This window comes from Dipodomys merriami, unplaced genomic scaffold (assembly GCF_024711535.1).
Source record: "Dipodomys merriami isolate MVZ:Mamm:240054 unplaced genomic scaffold, mDipMer1.0.p SCAF_13, whole genome shotgun sequence".
NCBI lineage: Eukaryota > Metazoa > Chordata > Mammalia > Rodentia > Heteromyidae > Dipodomys > Dipodomys merriami.
The window spans coordinates 40,351,314-40,370,785 of record NW_027202604.1 but is presented as its reverse complement, the minus strand read 5'-3'; the positions used below and the strand labels follow the sequence as shown (position 1 = coordinate 40,370,785).

Here is a 19,472-nt window from a genome sequence, read left to right as displayed (position 1 = left end):
CAAGGAGCTGCCATCTTTTCCTTGTGGTCCAGGGATGGAGCTCAGGCCTCAGGCACTCCGGGCAGATGGCCCACTGCCGTGCCGGGCTCCCTACCCTGACCTCTAGCAGCTCAGATTGGCTGAGATGAGATTTGCCCACTGTAGAACGCTGCAGATAATAGACTTATCTGGGTGTGATCATTCACCTCTGACATCCTTGACTCCAGGTTTGCTGGTGAGTTACTCGGTTGCTACTGCGTGCAGTTTAAGTTGTCCCAGCTACTCAGAATTCAGCGGTGTGGTGGTCATCAGTGGACCTACCCAGCCCGCTGGTGATGTACAGTTGAGAGGTTTGGGGGGAAGGGAGGCTGGTGCCCAGGGGAGTCTTCTGGCCTGAGCCTCCTGGAGAGTACATGTTCATCCTGGGAGCAGAGTTTCTGGGTCATGGTACGGTATGTACATGTGTTCTGCTTTAGGCCTTCCTGCCGAACTGTTTCCCAGGGCTTCCCCGGGCAGTGGATGGGAATTCTAGTTGCTTCACTTCCCTGCCCACACTTACTATTTTGGCCTTCTGCCCTTGCGTAGGTGTGTCCTCAGCTTCCGCACACAGCACTGGCCCCAACCATCCCTTGGTGGCCTCCGTCTGCTTTTCACAGGCCAGCAGGGAAGGTGTGGAGAGGGCCGTCTCCTGCTGCACATCACACAGGACTGGGCTCTGAGGTGGACTCTGTCAGTGGCAGACCTCCTGCCAGCAGGGCTGCAGGCAGGAGGCAGGAGCTCTGGACAAGTGCAGTGTGTATATGGGGTTGTTTTTGTCCTTGAAGTTGTCCAGCAGGGTGGTCAAGAGGCCTCTCCCTGTGAGACAGAGGAACTGGCTTCTCCCTGGGCACTGGGGCAGGGATCAAGCACTGTTGGACTGCTGTGGAAAACGTCCAATCCCTGTGACTATTCATGGAAGCTGTTATCGTAGACAGCCTATTTAGTGTTCATTTCTCCTTTAAAGAAGCTGAGCTGTGAGGGCAGCGATTTGTGCCCTCACTGACAGCAGTTAGACCTTTCCTGCTGCCTCCGGCGGAGGACTGAGGCCCGGCGTCCCCACCGGTGTATGCCCTCACCGCGGCCCGGCCTCCCCGAACCTCCAGAGACCCCGAGGAGGCTGCGCGGCAACCACAGCTGCTCGCTGCAGAGCGCAGCTCGGGCTCTGGAAGGCACCGTCCCAGCCGCGGCTCTGCTCTGCCCTTTCCAGCACCACCCACCGCAGGCCGCCCAGATGACCCTGCCGCCATTGCCATCCTGGCCAGAGGGGGCGCACTTCCCCTGGGGAAGGGGGGGAAGGTCCAGCAGAGGACCTGTGATTGGTGCAGCCACAGCTCTTCATTTTTGCATGGAGGGCTGCTGTGATTGGTGTGAGCCCAATCCCTCATTTACAGGAAGGTCTGCTATGACCAGTGCAAACACCTGACACATTTCCCTTCTAGCTCTGTAAGCAGGCTGTTTGGCTCACTTAACAAATTAGCTAGGAGGCACCTGCCTGTGTGGCTCTCCTGGAGTTGCAATGGTTAAGCCCAGTAAAATTCCTCCCTGGTGATCTTTATGGTTGATAGAGCAGAGGTAGTTGTGAGCTAGGGGCAGAAGCAACCTCAAGGGACGACAGAGGAGTGAGAGAGGGCAGAGAAGGCTGTGGTGAGATAGAGCCCCAGAGCCGAAACACTGGCTGCTGTAGGAGCTGCCAGTCCCCACACACCCGGGGCGTGCTCAGGAGGAGCTGCTGCTGCTCACCACGGCTAGAACCAAGGGTTGCAGATGCAGGGTTCTAAGGTGAGAATCCTGAGCCTGAAGTCTCCGCTGCAAAAGCCTGGAGTAGCAGCCCTGGCTCTCCAGGCCTGGAGCTGTGAGCCGCTGGGTCTGCGGTCCAGCCTCTAGGCCTTGACGCTGGGGCCAAGACTGCTCATCCTCACTCTTCAGGATTGCATGAGAACAGAACCCCAGCACCTGCGCCTCCTCTCACCGGCTGAGAGCAGGCGCACCTGGGCCCAGACTTCTGCGGGGTCAAGCTGGGTTGGTGGGGGAGGATCTGCCACAGAGACAGCTTGGAGGGCAGGGGGCATGGCCACGGGCAGGGAGCCTGAGGCCGTGGGCTCGTGCCACCATCTGTCTCAGTCCCTTCTGGCTGACTTTGAGTGCTAGGGACATGACGGCCAATGCTCCCCAGCTTCTGGTCTGTAGAACAGGCCTGGTAGCCATTGTGGAGAGGATGGCGTTTTGATTGGGTCCCTCAGCCTGCCGGAGATGTGGCTAGGGCTGGGGCTGGGGCTGGGGCTGGGGCTGGGGCTGGGGTGGGGCTGGGGTGGGGCTGGGGCTGGGGCTGGGGCTGGGGTGGGGCTGGGGCGGGGCTGGGGTTGGGGCGAAGGGGGGGGGGGCTGGGGCTGGGGCGGGGCGGGGAGCGCTAGCTCTTCGGAGGCTGTAGCATCTGGAATTCTGGGCAGGAGGGGCACTGGGAAGATGCCTGTCCTCTGCCCCTCCTCCCACATGTTGGCATCTGGTTTTGTTCAATTGGAGCCAAGCTGGGTGGGGGGTGGTGGTGGGGAGGGAACAAGGCTCCTTTGTCTGGTCTGGAGCCTGGAATTGTGGGTTGGACCTCACACCAGCCATACAGGGCACTGTCTGTGGTGGGAAAGAGACCAGAGTTCCCCTGTCCTAGATGGAGAAACTGAGGTAGGGAGGGGGGAAAAGCACCCATTCAGAGTCCCATGTGTTCCTGGTGGAGGTGGGACCAGAGCCCAGCTCCCTGGCCCCGCTCAGGGTGCTCTGCTCCTCCGGCTCCAGTGGGCTTCCAGGGGTCCCCAAGTCCCTCCTCAGGCCTGGGTGGGAGCAGCCGGCCTCTCCACAGCCCCACGCTGCTGCAGGAGCTGACTCTGCACAGCTGCATCGCCAGAGACCGGGAAACTCGCAGCTTCTGACAAAGCCAAAGCCTGCCGAGCCCACCAATCAATGCAGCTCAGGGCACATGGTTCGGGGGGCGGGGGGCACAGAGGCCCGGAGAGCTCCCTCGAGGAGGGGTGGTTAAGCTGGGACCAAAACTGAGAAAGAAGCATCCAGGCATGCGGGGCTACGGGGCCGCGGGGGCCCGGGAGGCGTTGCTGGCGAGCCGTACCGCACCTACAGACGTGACGGCAGGGCCAGGGAAGCCAGGGAGGAAGAGCGGGGGCTGCAGGGGAGTGGAAAGGGGAAAGAGGCAGGAAATGGCTCTTATCGAGCCTGGAGACACAGGCTGGAGCCAAACCACTGCAGGGCCTTGCCGGCTAGGCTGCTGGGCGTGGGCTTCCCTCCCAGGCCCACGGGAGCTAGACAGGGAGGGGGGGACTTCACCCAGGGTTGCACAGCCCGGCCAGATTGTGCTTGGGAAATTATGATTGCGAGTAAGAAAACAATGTTTTAAAGGTTGAAAGCCGTGAGCAGCAATTTCACAAAGGAGGAACTGGAGACAGCTGGCAGACAGACGTACAGTGCGGCACGCACTCCTCAGGGGTGAGGAAGGGGTGGGTACAGGACAGCCACACCCAAGAGCCCGTCTGCGCCTCTCCCGCAAGCAAGGAGTGGGGAGGAGCGGGTGCACACTCCGGGAAACAGCAGTCCAGCATGGGCTGTGGAGTGGCCCAGCACGGCTGTCCTGAACACGAGTCCTAGGGTCACGCAGGAGTCACGGGAGACAGACAGCAGGACAGCTGTCCCGGCATCATCTGTAACAGACAGCAAGGAAAACACAAAATAATCTCAATTTCAAGTCATGAAACTAAGTCAACGGAATATCATGCAGCGTGGAAAGGGGACGGAGGGCAGCTAGAGATGCTCAGAGTCTCCGTATCAAGTCCAAACGCACCCGAACGCAGCAGCCGGGATCGCGGTCCACTGAAGGACACGTGAGCAGGATTGCTACTGAGAAAGACCCTGGAAACTGGGCCTGGTGGGGACGTCCCTGCTTTTCAGACACCCTGCTGCGGATTTCAGTTATGCGAAATCCACTCCGGTCCCGTTCTCTCTGACAGGCTAACATTTTTCCGATGGGTGTAACCTGCTTTTGTAATTGTTAATCACCAACCACAGGCGACTCACTTTCCCCCCTGGGCCCATCAAGCTCCTATTGTGGCTGCCTAGCCACTGGTACCCAGCTAGCAAGAGTCCAAGATGCAGCTTGGGTTTCTCTGCGCTCTGATTGGCCTCTGCTCAGGGCCAATCGCCGAGGAGTTCGATGCAGTTCACTTGTGTCTGTTGTGGAATTTATAGAGAACACGCTTTTAAAGACGTGTGGTAAGTGAACCTATGGCAGTGTCTGAATTCATTGAGGAAGTAAGTGACCTCAAACTCCAGGGTGCTGATTCAGGAAGGCCCTGCCAGGGCCGTTTGAGGGTCCTTGTCCGTCACCTGCTGTGGTGAGCCATCCGCTCCCTCTGGCTTCGGAGGTGTGAATGCCTCGGTCTGAGCGGTCAGCACAGCCCGTTCCCGCTCTGTGATTGGTTCAGGCCTGAGCACCTGCCCTAAGCCCTTCCAATGGGAATGATGCTCATGACCCGTGGACCAGCTCTCCACTCTGCCAGACTGGAAGGGCTGTGGCAGAGCTCCTGGACACTTCGGTCACCACAGGAAGTGGCCTTGGTGGAGAACAGAGCCAAGGAGAGTAAAGCTGGGGACAGGCGGACGGGGGTGGGAGGCCTTGATTGTGGTGATGTGGTTGAGTCTGGCTCCCACTATGCCTGACGTCCACGCTTCTGATCTCTGTGTCAAGGTCACCATCTCCCTTTTGGCTGAAGCATACGGAGCCACTTGTACTATGGCTGGTGGCAGAAAGCCCAGAGAGATACCTTTCCCTTTTGATCCTGAAATGGGGTGGAGGGCCACCCCAGCTCATACCTCTCCCAACATCTCTGCACACTTGCTCTCTGAGGGTCTCTCCAGTCCTATTTTCCGGGGATCATTCCATCTTGGAGACCCCTGATCTGTTATGGAAGGTAAAGAATGAGGCCTGGAGAGAAGGGGCAGAAATCTCCATGAGCCAGTCAGCCCAGCGCACCCTGGCCCGCACGGTCCCCCGGCGCGGCTCGTCTGCCCGGTGTTAAATCGGTGTCTGTTCCTCCTGTGCTTCCATCTCCCTGTGTGCGGGGGTGAGGCTGGTGCTCGGGGCAGGCTGGCCGGGTAAAGGTGGCTGACGCTGGCTGAGCGTATGTCCAGCCTCTTTTCAGGCACCTCACAGGCAGAGACAGGCAGTTATTTTCCCGGAGGCGATTTCTCCAGGTCCCCAGGCTCCTGAATGCCGAGCTGGGACCCCGAGCTGAGGTCTCTATCGGGGCAGCTGTGGTCTGTTTGTCCCCACACACTCTGGCACCCCTGCGTGAATGGGGGTGGACGGGTGCCGAGGCCACGGGAGATCAGGGGAGCAGAGGGCAGGGTGTGGAGCCGGGATTGGCCTCAGACCCTGGGCCTGTCCAGGAGCCCAGGCTGGGCCAACAGAGATGAAGGTTCAAGGCTCAGCTCACTGGGGACGTCTCTGCTTCCAGGGGCTGGAGCCAGCCGGCCCGCGTGGTCAGGGGTGGGTCTCCTGCCCGCGCCTTACCAGAGGCCTGGTGAGGAGGAGAGAGGAGAGGCCGCCTCCAGCAGGCCGGAAAGAGACCAGAGGGCCACGTGGGGCAGAGAGAGGCCCGGGACAGGTGGGCACACCTGCCCGTGGTTGCCGAGCCGGCTTGTGGGGCTGAGGGGCCACTGTGTGCGGGGCTTTGACGCATCACCCCAAGCCACCACTCCCCACCAGGAACCCCAAGAAAGGCTTCATCTCCACGTGAGGAAGACTCCTCACAACACAGGTGCACCCCATTGCCTCTCCTTCCTGGGGCTCAGCTGGCCGAGGGCCTCACCCCCTCCCTGAGGAGGGGCCTAGCCACATCCTCAGCATCCCCACCCCCACCCCAGCTTCAGTGGCTATGGGATAGCCGCGCCTGCTGGGCAGAGCCTGGAGGGAGGGAGCTGGGACTGAGGAGCCCTGGGGACCCCTCAGAGTGAGCAGGACTGGGGTCTGACCCCTCAGCTGGCCACCTGCCAGGTGGGGCCACGCTGGCCAGCCCGCAGGGCAGGGAGTGGGGACACGGCCTCCACAGGCTGCCCGCTGCTGTGAGTTAGATCACGCTGCTGCTGAGCTAGATTAGACAGGGAAGGAGGTGATGCTGCTGCTGAGCTAGATTAGACAGGGAAGGAGGTGATGCTGCTGCTGAGCTAGATTAGACAGGGAAGGAGGTGATGCTGCTGCTGAGCTAGATTAGGCAGGGAAGGAGGTGATGCTGCTGCTGAGCTAGATTAGACAGGGAAGGAGGTGATGCTGCTGCTGAGCTAGATTAGACAGGGAAGGAGGTGATGCTGCTGCTGAGCTAGATTAGACAGGGAAGGAGGTGACCCTGCTGCTGCTGAGCTAGATTAGACAGGGAAGGAGGTGATGCTGCTGCTGAGCTAGATTAGACAGGGAAGGAGGTGATGCTGCTGCTGAGCTAGATTAGACAGGGAAGGAGGTGATGCTGCTGCTGAGCTAGATTAGACAGGGAAGGAGGTGATGCTGCTGCTGAGCTAGATTAGACAGGGAAGGAGGTGATGCTGCTGCTGAGCTAGATTAGACAGGGAAGGAGGTGATGCTGCTGCTGAGCTAGATTAGACAGGGAAGGAGGTGATGCTGCTGCTGAGCTAGATTAGACAGGGAAGGAGGTGATGCTGCTGCTGAGCTAGATTAGGCAGGGAAGGAGGTGATGCTGCTGCTGAGCTAGATTAGACAGGGAAGGAGGTGACCCTGCTGCTGCTGAGCTAGATTAGACAGGGAAGGAGGTGATGCTGCTGCTGAGCTAGATTAGACAGGGAAGGAGGTGATGCTGCTGCTGAGCTAGATTAGACAGGGAAGGAGGTGATGCTGCTGCTGAGCTAGATTAGACAGGGAAGGAGGTGATGCTGCTGCTGAGCTAGATTAGACAGGGAAGGAGGTGATGCTGCTGCTGAGCTAGATTAGACAGGGAAGGAGGTGATGCTGCTGCTGAGCTAGATTAGACAGGGAAGGAGGTGATGCTGCTGCTGAGCTAGATTAGACAGGGAAGGAGGTGATGCTGCTGCTGAGCTAGATTAGACAGGGAAGGAGGTGATGCTGCTGCTGAGCTAGATTAGACAGGGAAGGAGGTGATGCTGCTGCTGAGCTAGATTAGACAGGGAAGGAGGTGATGCTGCTGCTGAGCTAGATTAGACAGGGAAGGAGGTGATGCTGCTGCTGAGCTAGATTAGACAGGGAAGGAGGTGATGCTGCTGCTGAGCTAGATTAGGCAGGGAAGGAGGTGATGCTGCTGCTGAGCTAGATTAGACAGGGAAGGAGGTGACCCTGCTGCTGCTGAGCTAGATTAGACAGGGAAGGAGGTGATGCTGCTGCTGAGCTAGATTAGACAGGGAAGGAGGTGATGCTGCTGCTGAGCTAGATTAGACAGGGAAGGAGGTGATGCTGCTGCTGAGCTAGATTAGACAGGGAAGGAGGTGATGCTGCTGCTGAGCTAGATTAGACAGGGAAGGAGGTGATGCTGCTGCTGAGCTAGATTAGACAGGGAAGGAGGTGATGCTGCTGCTGAGCTAGATTAGACAGGGAAGGAGGTGATGCTGCTGCTGAGCTAGATTAGACAGGGAAGGAGGTGGCGGGGAGTGGCTATGGCCACAGCGTGGCTCTGACGCTTGTGCTGAGCGAGGAGAGGAGAACTGTGGGCAGAAGGGGCTGGGAGCCTGGCACAGCTCCTGAGGCTTCAGCCGCTGACAGGGACACTGGGAAACCTCCTGCTGGGCAGGGCTGGGCGTGGGGGGCTCCTGCGGACAGGGGGTCGGTTGCCTGGGCAGCTGTGGGCAGAGGATCCTGGAGACAGGATGGGAGGTTTCTCCCATCCCGTTTCTAGAAGGGGTTTCTGGAAGGAGATTCCTGGAAAATCCCACCCCTCCCCCCGGCTGGTCCTCCCGGCCTGGGCTGGGTGGGTGAGGGGGCCAGAAAGGCTCCGGTGAGCGGTAAGGGGCACAGCGGATGAGAGGATGGATGGACAGAGGGAGGGCAACACAGGGAGGCAGGGGAAGCGGGTGCTCCTGTTTCTAAGTCAGCCGGGGAAGCCATTCCACGCACAGTCTAGAGCTGGAGAACACAAAGAACAGGTGATCTGTCTCCACCGCGTTAAACAAAGATTCTGTACGCAAGAAAGTTTCCAAGCGGAGTGGGGACAGGTGCCTGCATTGGGTACCTGGCAGAGAAATGGTGGGCACTTGCGTATCCAGAGAATTCTTAGAGACGATAGAGGGCCGGACTGGGCGGCAGGGCAAACCCAAGGGCGCGCGCCAGGTCTCAGGGGAGCTAGCTGCAAAGCCAAACCGGCGCGCAGCCACTGCACCCTGCCGCAGACCCCGGGACTGAGGCTGGGGTGGAGGAATGGCACTGGCGTGGGCTGGAGGAGGTCAGTGCCACCTTTGGCCCTAGAGACCAGAGGCTCTCAGGATCTTGGTCCTTGTAACTTCCTGGAGATGGACAGGGGCCCCAAACACAGACGCAAGAGCGCTCTTCAGATCGCTTTATTTTCTTTTTCTTTTCTTTTCTTTTCTTTTCTTTTTTTTTTTTTTTTGTTGGTTGTGGGTCTTGAACTCGGACCTGGAGCTGTCCCTCAGCTCTTCAGCTCAAGGCAAGCACTCTACCTCTTCAGCTACAGCACCACTTCCTCTTTTTCTTTTTTGTTGTGTGGGTCCTGGGATTGAACTCCTGGTCTGGGCACTGTCACTGAACTTCCTTTGCTCAAGGTGTGTGCTCTACCACTTGAGCCGCAGCTTTACTTCCAGCTTTTTTTTTGGGGGGGGTAGTTAATTGGAGATAAGAGTCTCATGGGCTTTCCTGCCATAGGTGGCTTTGAACCGCAATTCTCAGATCTCAGCCTCCTGAGAGGCGAGGATTATCGACATGCGCCACCGGGGCCCAGCTTCAAGTCACTTTTTATAATAAACACGATAGGAGTCATCTCTGCAGGATGAGCTGAGGTGCCGTGCTGCTGTGCCCACAGTGACAACAATCTGTGTCACTGATGTAGAAAACTGGTCACACGAGAAAACACAGTGTGAAAACCGCGGTCTGCCCTCCAGTGCCCACTCTGCGCCTGCACTGGCTCATGTAGAGGTTCGCTGCACGTAGACACCCACGGATTCACTCGTGATATGTATGTCCACACACTCACACGTGCGCTCACACATTCATGTACACACACCCACTTGCACGCGTTCAGACATACATGCACATTCATTCACGCACATGTTCATTCATCCATTTGTGTAAAACAAAAGTGGTTGGAAGAGATTATCTTGGGAAGACAGATTTGCCAGTATTGAATGTTGTAAATGTATTTTACTTATGTGTGTGTGTGTGTGTGTGTGTGTGTGTGTGTGTGTGTGTGTGTGTGTGTGTGTGTGCCTGTGCCTGTGCCTGTCCTGGGGCTTGAACTCAGGCCCTGGGCATGGTTCCTGAGCAATATTTTCTTTCTTTTTTTTTTTTTTTCTTTTTTGTCAGTGGTGTGGCTTGAACTCAGGGGCTGGGTGCTATCCCTGGGCTCCTCTTTGTTCAAGGCTAGTGTTCTACCACTTGAGCCGCAGCTCCACTTCCAGCTTTTTACTTGATTAACTGGAGATAAGAATCTCACAGACTTTCCGGCTGACTTTGAATCGAGATCCTCAGATCTCAGCCTCCTGAGTAGTTAGTATTTACAGGCGTGAACCACTGGCACCTGGCCCTGAGCTTTTTTCGCCCAAGGTTATCCCTCTACCACTTGAGCCATAACTCTACTTCTGGCTTTTTGGGGGGTAGTTTATTGGAGGTAAGAGTCTCATGGACTTTCCTGTCGGGACTGGCTTCAAACTACAATCCTTAGACTCAGCCTCTTGAATGGCTAGGATTACAGGCATGAGCTGCACAAGCCCAAGCTGTTGCTCTGCCATTTGAGCTACAGTTCTTTCAACTTTTTTCTGATTAATGGAAGACTGAGTTTCTTGGATTTGTCTGCCCACGCTGGTTCCAAACCCAGTTCTCTGATCTCAGCCTCTTGAGTAGCTAGGATTACAGGTGTGAGCAAGGAAGTACTCAGCTTACACGTGTTTTGCAATTTACCAAAATCACAACCAGACTTTCCCATTTCTCAGATGGAGAAATTGAGGATCAGAGTAAGCAAGACAGGCTGCCTATCTCTGGGCTAATTCTTCTAGCCCCCTGGGGCTTTGCTGTGTGCTCTCAGGCAAGGCCTTTCCCTTTCTGGGCTGCTCTGGAGGGAAGGGGCTCTGCGCCCCTCAGCCAACTTTTCCAGCACCCCTCCCCACCCCTCATCCAGGCTGGGCCAAGTCTGCTCCAGGGTGACCCGAACATCTGGGAAGTGCCAGGGACCATCAGGCCAGGCGGAGGCTGGGCTGCGTGAGTCACCACGGAGCGGGGCCGCGGGAGGCAGGGCTGGCCGTTCCCAGACGGGAGGTGTCAGGCTGGGCAGCGTTCCTGGAATAAGCAGAGAACTTGGGAGAGGGGAGGAAAAGGAGGACCGTGTCGCCCACCTCCTCTTTCTTTCCATGAACCCTCTTTGCGTGCTTCAATCCCTCCCACACCTGCAGCCTGCCCCCCAGCCTGGGGCATGGAGGGAGATGCTGTTGGCTCAGCTGTGCATTGAGTGTGTGTGTGTGTGTGTGTGTGTGTGTGTGTGTGTGTGTGTGTGAAAAACACCAGCCTTAAAGGGAATCCAGAGCTGTATCCTTGGGGTCCTCAGAGGTTGAACCCCGCTGGAAGGGGTCTGGTCAGGCAGCCAGGTGCAGGGCAGGTAGCCGTGCTGTCGGAGTAGACCCGCGGGCCGGCCCTGCTCCTGGTCACAGAGCTTGGGTATAAGAGACTCCAGCTCCCATGGGCCAAATCCTCAAACCAAAGAACCAACTCAGAATGAGATAGCAGCTCATATGGGTGGAAGCTTCCAGAGGCATTTCTGGGCTTCTGGAAGAGAGACCCGGGAAGGAGCCGGTTCAGGCTGAGCTATAATCCGATGGCCAAACATCCTGTCACCAGGGCTGCCTGGGTGGTCTCGGCGTCCTGGTCCTCCTGCTGAGTCTCCTGGCCGCAGGCACACGCTGCCCTGTGGCAGAGGGCCTGGCTGCACACACCCCCTCCCCTGAGCCCGGGCCTAGCCTCCAGCTGGCCTCACCTCAGCCTGGAGCCCGGCTGGGGAGGGGAGGGTGCCCTCCACCCAGGTGATCCGTGCGGATCCTGAGAGAGAAGAGAGGCGCTGCGAGGGCTGGAGACCGGGCGCATGCAGAGGCAGACAGTGAGGTGCAGCCCCGACCAGTCTCCCCAGGGCCTGAGCAGGGACATGGCACACAGCACCTGTCTAGGGCTTCTTAGCAAGGAGTGGGGCCACATGTCCATTCGGTCGGCTCAGGGGAGGCTGCTGGAACAGAGACCTGTGGCCTAGTGGGTTGCATGAGGATGCTTCGGGCTCCTTCTGGGCAAGTCGCCGGGGAACGCCGGAGGACATTTGCCCTGTACTTTATAGCCGAGCATGGCTGGTACCTGGCGGCTTCCGGTGGGTGGGGAAGGAAGGGGTCTCTTCTCTCCCCTCACTTCCGCTCCATCCCATGGTCTGGCACGTTCCTGGGCTTGCCCACCGGGGAGCCTGGGAGCGGCAGCCCCCGTCCACCGGAAGCTTCCACAGTGTGATTCTTGCGTGAGTGGTGGGGATGGCCGCGGGTGGAGAGGGTGGAATGAGGTTCGTGGATAGAAGGCGGGAGTCAGGGAAGCTCCTAGTGACTAGTCAGCTTTTCACTGGGGGTTCGGTGCAGGGATGGGGTCTGGTGAGTGAATTGTGGGGGGCGGGGGGAGCTCTGGGCCACAGCCCTGCGCATGTTCAAATCTCCACCTCCCGCCCGCCCCTGGCTTCACAGGAGGCCTGTCCTCGTTCTCACGGTCTCCCGTCCCTTGGGGGAGGGACAGAGGAGGACACGGGGAGGCCTCCCCAAACTACTGTCAGCTGAGGATTAGAGAAAAACGCTCCCTGGAGACGTGGATTTCATTGTTCTGGAGTAGCGTCTAGACTGGCGTTTCGGGTAAATACCATCCCCGCGGACGCGAGCGGCTGGCGCAAAGCTCCGTCTGGGGAGCGCAGCAGGACGGCAGGCTGTGTCGCCGGGAAGACGCTCCAATGTCTGTATCGTCTCAGTCCGGTTCCTGTTGCTAGGACAAAATCCCTGAGGCTGGGTGCCTTACAGAGAAAAGAGGCTGATTTGGCTCGGGTTTGGGAGGCTCCAGGACCCAGCAGGTGGAGATCCCCTGGTAGACAGGAAGCCAGAGTCAGCGGCCAGTCTTGCTCTTTGTGCAAACAACCCGCTCTCATCATGGCCACTCGGCTGGGTCCTGGGGAAAGGACAGGAATTCTTCCTGAAGACAGTGCCCCGGGAGCTAACCTCCTTCCACAAGGCCCCACTTCTGGAAGGTTCCACTACCTCCACCAAATCCCCAGTATAAGACTTTGGGGGGGCATCAACTGGCATCCAAACCAAAGTGAGTTGGGGCCATGTCGCTGGCTCTGTCCCCCTGTCCCCAAGCTTGGTTCCCAGGGACAATGTGATCATGACCTCCCCCTGCCCCCCCATGCCTTGAGTGGCTTAGATGGTCTGGAATGAATGCCCGCAGCAACCACACTGCAGTGAGCTTGTGGCTGGCTGGCCCGATCAATCACCTCAACTCCCAGACAACCGGCTGAGACAGACTCCCTTTTACACATGGGCGTATGAAGGCCAGAGGGGACACCCAGGGGCTGGCCTCACACAGGCCGAGGTAGCCTGAACCCCAGGCCGTCTGGTCCCCGAGCCCAGGCTCCGAAGCCTTTAGCTGGTGGTGTGTGGGGTCTGGTTAGGGCTGCGCTCCTTTCTCAGATGTTTGGATTGGGGCCTGGAGATGTGGGTACCCGTCTCGTGGGGACGCAGCCCCCAGAAGGCCATCCGGCTGTCTCCTCCCCTCTGGCCTCACCGGGCGGTGTGGGTGAGTCTGTGCCCACTGGCACCTCGGGGCCAGGGGGCTGGTGAGACACGGCCACTGATGTGAATGACTGCTGCCCACGGTGACATGTCTTGGCTTGATCAGCCGGTAGTGTCCTCCACAGCCAGGCCCTGGGCCCCAGATTCCTGGTGGGTGACACACTCTGCCTGTCGTAAGAGACCTGGCTGGGCCCTGGCGGGGAGCAGCGGCCTGGGCAGCATCTCCGGCTCAAATAACAGAGGCTGGGCAGCGCCTCAGCTTAATCTGCTGGAAGGCCAGCCAGGCCCGGCTCCTCCGGATAAAGCGAGCTCAGTCTTGTCTCTGTCTCTCCCGCCTGGGCCGGGCATCAGGTCACCGGGCAGCGAGTGGCTCTGTGCCCGCTGCCCCTCTGCCCATCCCGGCCACCTTCCCATCAGGCAGGGGAAGGGGTCAGTGGCTATCACTCATCAGATATTTTCCGCGTCCTCCCTTTGGGTGAAACCCCATTCCAAACCCCTTTAGGCTTCTATTCATTGGCTCTCCCCGTACACGGAGCCAGGCCCGGACGTCACGCTTGTTTTATATGATGGAGGAAATCAAGGCTCAGAGAGGGGAAGCCACTTGCCAAAGTCCCACGGGTGGCAGAGGTCTTAATCACCAGCAATCTGACCACCGTCATTTGCAAGTGAATTTGACAGTCATGACAAGGGCTCTGAAGAGAAGCCGCGCAACAGGTAGGGGCAGCGGCTTCCTCTCCTGGGGCCTCAGATGGCTTCCTTGGAGTGAGGACCTGTCAGCTGCCGCATCACAGTGCAAAGATGAGCCAGCGTGGGCATGGCGGGGGGCGGGGGGTCCAGGAAACAGCATGTGCAAAGGCCCTGGAGAATAAGCAGGAATGGATGGGGAAACAAGGAGGGGAGAGGAGGAATGCTAGTCAGCCACCGGTGGAAGGACGGGATTTTCCAGCCTGCCTCAGCTCTGGACTGGCCTCCGGGACCCTGAGGGGTGCTAGGGATGGAACTGAATTTGGGGCCCAGGCCACCCCCCCCAGGTAGCTGGGCTACCTTTGTGCTGAAATGAGCCATGGGTCGCACCGCTTGGTCTTTGCTCCTGGGGGCTTGGGACTGGCCCTTAGCCAGGAAGAAGGAGCTGGCAGGTAGCTGCTTGCTCAGAGCCTTCCTGCAGGGGCTGGCTGGTCCCCAGTGGTGGGGAGCGGGGACCAGACGGGGCTGTCCCGCCTGACTCTGCTGGGGGGAGGGTGGGGGAGGGCGGCAGAGTCCCAGGGAGGAAGGATCTGGCTTGCAGTCTGTCCCTCCCTGTCCTCCGAGGCCCTGGTCCCCAGTCCTCCTGTGAACAGGAGTGAACCACTCAGGTGAGGCCAGGCTGGAGGGGACAGGGCGCGGCAGACGCCACACGGTGAGTGGAACAAGCAGCAGAGGTGGCGAAGGAAATGGACAGCCCAGGCTGCCCTGGGCTGCGGCCCGGAGCCGAGGGACCTGTGTGGCCGCGGGGGCCTCTAACAGGCCTACCCCCCAGCAGCACGCGCCTAGGCCCCAGGCAGCCCAGCCCACCAGAGGGCGGACAGAAGGTGTAGGCTGGTGGGGATGACCAGGCCAGAGCCCCCCAGGGCCCCTCCTCCCGCCCCCCCCCAGACCCTGCAACACACCCAGCACACAAAGCCCCACCAGGGCCGGGATCGGAGCAGGGGGGAAGCTCCACCGCCACCATCCAGGGGTGGCCTTGGGCCTGGCTTCCAGCATCTTGGCTAGGAGCAGCAGCACAGGGTCACCGCCTCCTGAGAGGGGATCCCAGGCCCCGCCTGAGGGGCGGAGGCCGGGAGGGGCGGGGGAGTCCTGGCTGGGGGCGGAGGCCGGGAGGGGCGGAGGCTGGAGGGGCCCTGCCTGGCGCCCCGCCTCCACCCCGTCCCCACCGGAGCTGAGCAGCCCGGCGCTCTGGGCTCTGTCTCTCCACACCACGGCGGCAGCTGGGCAGGCAGAGGGACGGACAGACGTGTGTGTGTGTGTGGACCGCAGCCTGGTGAGTGCTCCTCAGCTCTGAGCCTGGCGCCCCCTGCGTGGCTCCCTGCAGCCCGCACCCCTGCATGCCCACGGTTCTGCAGACCAATGGGCGGGCGGGCGGGCGGATGGATGGATGGATAGATGGACAGATGGACGTGCCTGCGTTCCCTGCTCCCCATGTGCAGCCAGCCCCCAGGTCTCGGGGTCTCCTCACCCCTCAGGTCTGCCACCCCTTCTACCTTAGAGCAGATCATCCACCTCTAGCCCTGTCCCCCAGGGAACCTGGTCCTAATGGTCCCTCCCCACAGGGCTGAGGTCACCCAGGAGGGAGGGAGCAAGGAGGGAGGGAGGGAACGGGAGACCCAGGTTCTCACCCGCTGGCAGGCAGGGTTTCTTGCAACTGCATCTCCAGGCCATGGGGGGCTCCTCACGCTGGGGGCTTCTCCGTCCTGTACACACACACACACACACACACACACACACACTCTCCATCCACATATCCGTGCAGTCACGCATCCCCCTCTATCAAACACGCATGTCTTGCTTGTGCATGCACACGCAACACACACACAGACACCAGTCTCACGTGGGTGTCGCTCACACACAGCCCCATTCTGTGGGCCACGTGCCCCCCCCACACGGCCGGCTCTGTCACTCAGGCCAGGAGCCCCAGCCTCAGGGAGGGGAGGAAGCCCCTGCGGGGGGAGGGGACTGTGGGGTGCAGGGTGCAGGGCTGGGCACAGCTCCCCTTGGCATCCCTGCTTCCCCACGGTTAACAGAACGGCGTTGGAGCGCTAAGAGTGAGCGCCTTCCATCTTCCACTCTGGGCTCTGGGAGTCGCTGGGGCCGGCTGAGCCGCGCTGAGCCAGCAGGTGTCGCTGTCACCGACCGGGCACGGAGAAGGGAAGGGTGGCCGGGGTGCTGGTCTCCCAGCCAGAGCTCTTGCAGAGGTGCAGTCCGGAGCGTCACAGGGGATCCCCGTGACTTGTGGGGAAGCAGAGGGGCTCCCGGGCTTGGCCCAGAGCGGGAGCCGGTGCGAGCTGCGGCTGAGCACTTGGTGGTGGGGGGTGAGGGCCCAGGGGCAGGAGGGAGCAGAGGCTCTGGGCTTCCCGGCCGTGCCAGGGGGTGGGGGCGGGGCAGGGGAGGCGTCCAGGTTCCGCCGAGGTGCAGCCCGCCAGCCCCGGCTGTGGCTGGCTCTGGGTGTTTTGTTTGGCTCTCACCCTGTTAGTATTATTTTAAAAAATTTAATTAGCTGCCAGCATTTACACATTGGTAAGTTTCACACAAAAGCCCGGATTTCCGTCTTCTCTTGAAACATCACGAGCTCCGGTGGCTGGGGAGCCGCAGGCCCTGGTGCGCCTGGATGGCGTAGATGGCCTGCGGCCTCGGGGCCAGGTCGGGCTCGCGGGTGGCCGGTGGGGACCGCGGGGCTCTGACTTCGTGGCTCTGTCCCTCTGGTGTCTGGGGAAGCTTCCCGCCACTCAGAGCCCCACCTACGGGAAAAGTGTGCTGTCAGGGCTCTGTGATGGTGGCCCACACTTTCCACTGGGCTGTGGGCTGAGGTCTCTCTCCCCAGAAGGAAGAGTGCGTGGATGTGAGTCAGGCCTGGGCTGGCTCTGCTCCCCAGCCACCGACAGACACCTGGAAGGCCTCCCAGGGAGTCCCGGAACCTAGTTCACAACAGACGCACAGTATATGCTCAATGAGGGTCACGGTGTGACAGGCTGGTGAAACTGTGCCCTGCCTCTGGGGAATACTGTACAGTCTGCCCACGTGACCTGTAAGGATGCTTTTAATCCCTTGAGACCCGCAGCAGGGTTCCTGCACCTTCGCCACGGCCCCCACGGCCAGATGGGCACAGCGAGTCTCTGGGTGAGCACACACAGTCCAGGGACCATCAAGCCCCCCCCCCCCGCTCTGAACAGCTCTGCGGGGTGTCATTCCATTCAGAGGTGTGGGCCATGCACATCTTTTCCTTGACCCTGGCTGGCTGTGGTAAATGAGGTGCCATGTGGAGAAGGACAGCTCCTGTTTCCTTGTGCAGATGCTTGCTAGGTGGCAGGTGCTGTGGCAGCCGTTGTGTTATTCTGAGTCCCCTCTCTCTCCAGTCTGCTCGCTGCATGTGGCTTCATTTATGTAAGCTAAGTGGCTCTGTGGCACATGGCTTCCTGGGAATTTGTTGCCTGAAGACCATGTTTGCTCATGTCAGACTTGGACATGCCCAAGTGGCAGGCAGCCCATAGCTAGACGCTGGGCTCCATTCCCAGCAAATAATCCCCAAACAGGACATCAAACTACAGTAGAGTTGCTGGCTGGGCGTCCATGGGCTAGTTTATGTGGTAGGGTGTGGGGAGGATGTACTGGTGTTGGTACTCCGGACCTTGCACTTGCTAGACGGGCGCTCTACCGCGGAGTCATGCCTCCAACCCCACTGGTGGGTTTTAAGATGGTTTAAAAAAAATCCCTCACATTCGTGACTGCCATTGTGTGTGTGGGGGCCTTGTGACCTCAGGGTCTCGCCGGTGTGAGCCAGGCCGCGGGCCCTGGGGGAGCTGTGCAGACCCGTCCAGCACAGGCAGCCGCTGTTGGGGGGCACCCTAACTCTAGTCTGAACATTGGTGATGGACAGGCTGAGTGTGTTCTCAGCAGGAGAGAGACAGGCCAGGCCTGTGAGATGGCTTTATAGCCCAGGCCTGGGATGAGCTTGGGGGGGGGGGCGGGGAGCAAGATGGCAGGCAAGAGGCCTGGGAGGGTGAGGGTGAGGGGAAGGGAAACTGAGTCTGTGTCAGCCAGTGTGGGGAGGGGAGAGGACCAGCTCATCCCACTCTGTCCTGATGACACAAACCCCCGGCTCCCTGGGCCACTCTGGCCTGCCGTGCGTCACGGGCTTCATTGTCCTCCGGTAACTGTAATTTGGAAATGCTACAGGCATGCCCCTCTCTTCCTCCCAAAGGCCATTGTTGCAAAGAAAGCGCAGGTCTGGGAGGTAACTTCCTTCCTGGCGGGCCGGAGCCGGGTTTTATGAGCATGCTGCATTGTCCTCGGCCGGGCAGCCCTGCCCAGGCCTGATTGCTGCTGAGAAATGTGCCACCCCCATGCCGGCTGCAGGGGGAGGGGGCGGCACACCTCGGGAGGCCCCGGCCCTGCCCTGCCTCGGCTGGCCGCTGGGTGAGGAGCCCGCCCTGGCTCTGCCAGCCTTGGGTACGCCCGCATGGAAGAAGGGGCCCGCGGCCCGGGGGAGTGTGCAGGGAGGGGCAAGGCCAGGCCTCTCTGGGCCGCTGCCTGGGCCTGGACCGACCGCAATTTCCCCATCGGGAGCTTGGGCGGGGGCAGTGCCCACTGGTCCCCACGCCCATGCAGTTGGGAGGAGGGCGCTGGGGTCCTGTCTTGTGGACCGCGTGTGCGTGGCCTTTCTCTCCTGTCATGGTCTTGGTGTCACTGGGGTGGCACCGTTGTTGGGGTTGGGCCCGCCCGCCCTCCGCCCTCCGCCCTGTGACTGGGGCCGGCTGGCCTTGAGGCCCCCAGTGTCCACTCTTCTGCCCCCCCTTGCTCACCTTGGAGCGCCCCCCCCAGCACTCGCCCCCTTCCTGGTCCCACATGGGCTTTCAAGGAAGTCCCGTTCTGCTTTGAGTGAAGAGTTGGAACCACTGGGAACAGTCCTTCCTGGCCCGGAGGTCTGTGACGCCTACTGTGAGCAGCGATCCCTGGGGCGGTGGGTACGTGGCGGGGAGGGGAGAGGGTGCTGAGACCCCAGGTCAGAGCACTGGGGCTGTAATCTGGAGACACAACCTCACACACACACAGGTACACACTCCCTGGGCATGCACACATACTCAAAGAGGCACACACATGCATAAGAAGACACTGAGGTACACAGACACACAATGCACACAGGCTTGCTTCCTCATTCACAGACACACACACTTATCCCCAACACACATTCACATGCCCGCGTGTGCATACACACACACACACACACACACACACACACACACACACACACACACACACATTGGAGACCCACTGATCTCTGGTTTCTCAGGCAGCGTCTGGGCCCCTGGTATGGAGGCTCAGGGCTCAGGGCTCAGGGCTGGGAGCTGCCAGTGCCCCTTATCTGATTCCTACTTATCTTAGGAAGCAAATTAATTTTGCCACTTGTCTGGCACTCTGACCTCTGCTCCCTGGTCATGGGGTGGCGGGGGCAGGCTGGGGACCCGCGCTTTGCTGGGGGAGTAGCCGGGGCGAGGGCTTCTGCCCCATCGGGACATGACGCCGGCGCTGCTGCGGAGGGGCCCTGGCTTGGGCTGGCGGTACGGGCTGTGGAGACCTTTCACCACGGCTGTGACTTGGGTCACAGCCCACACCCTCGGACCCACGGACAGACACCGCGCTCATGAGGCAGGGCCGCGGTCCAGCTG

The 19,472-nt window shown here is 60.0% G+C and overlaps 1 protein-coding gene across 2 annotated transcripts in view; it reads left to right on the top strand.

Moving 5' to 3' along the window:
* Window positions 1-14,992: 14,992 nt before the first annotated feature.
* Window positions 14,993-19,472, top strand: part of LOC138824850 (fibulin-2-like) — a 46,161-nt gene continuing 41,681 nt past the window's right edge. For both annotated transcript variants that reach the window (XM_070019227.1, XM_070019225.1), the window contains exon 1: window positions 14,993-15,073. The gene's annotated coding sequence lies outside the window, so the exon portion shown is untranslated. The remainder of the gene's footprint in view (window positions 15,074-19,472) is intronic.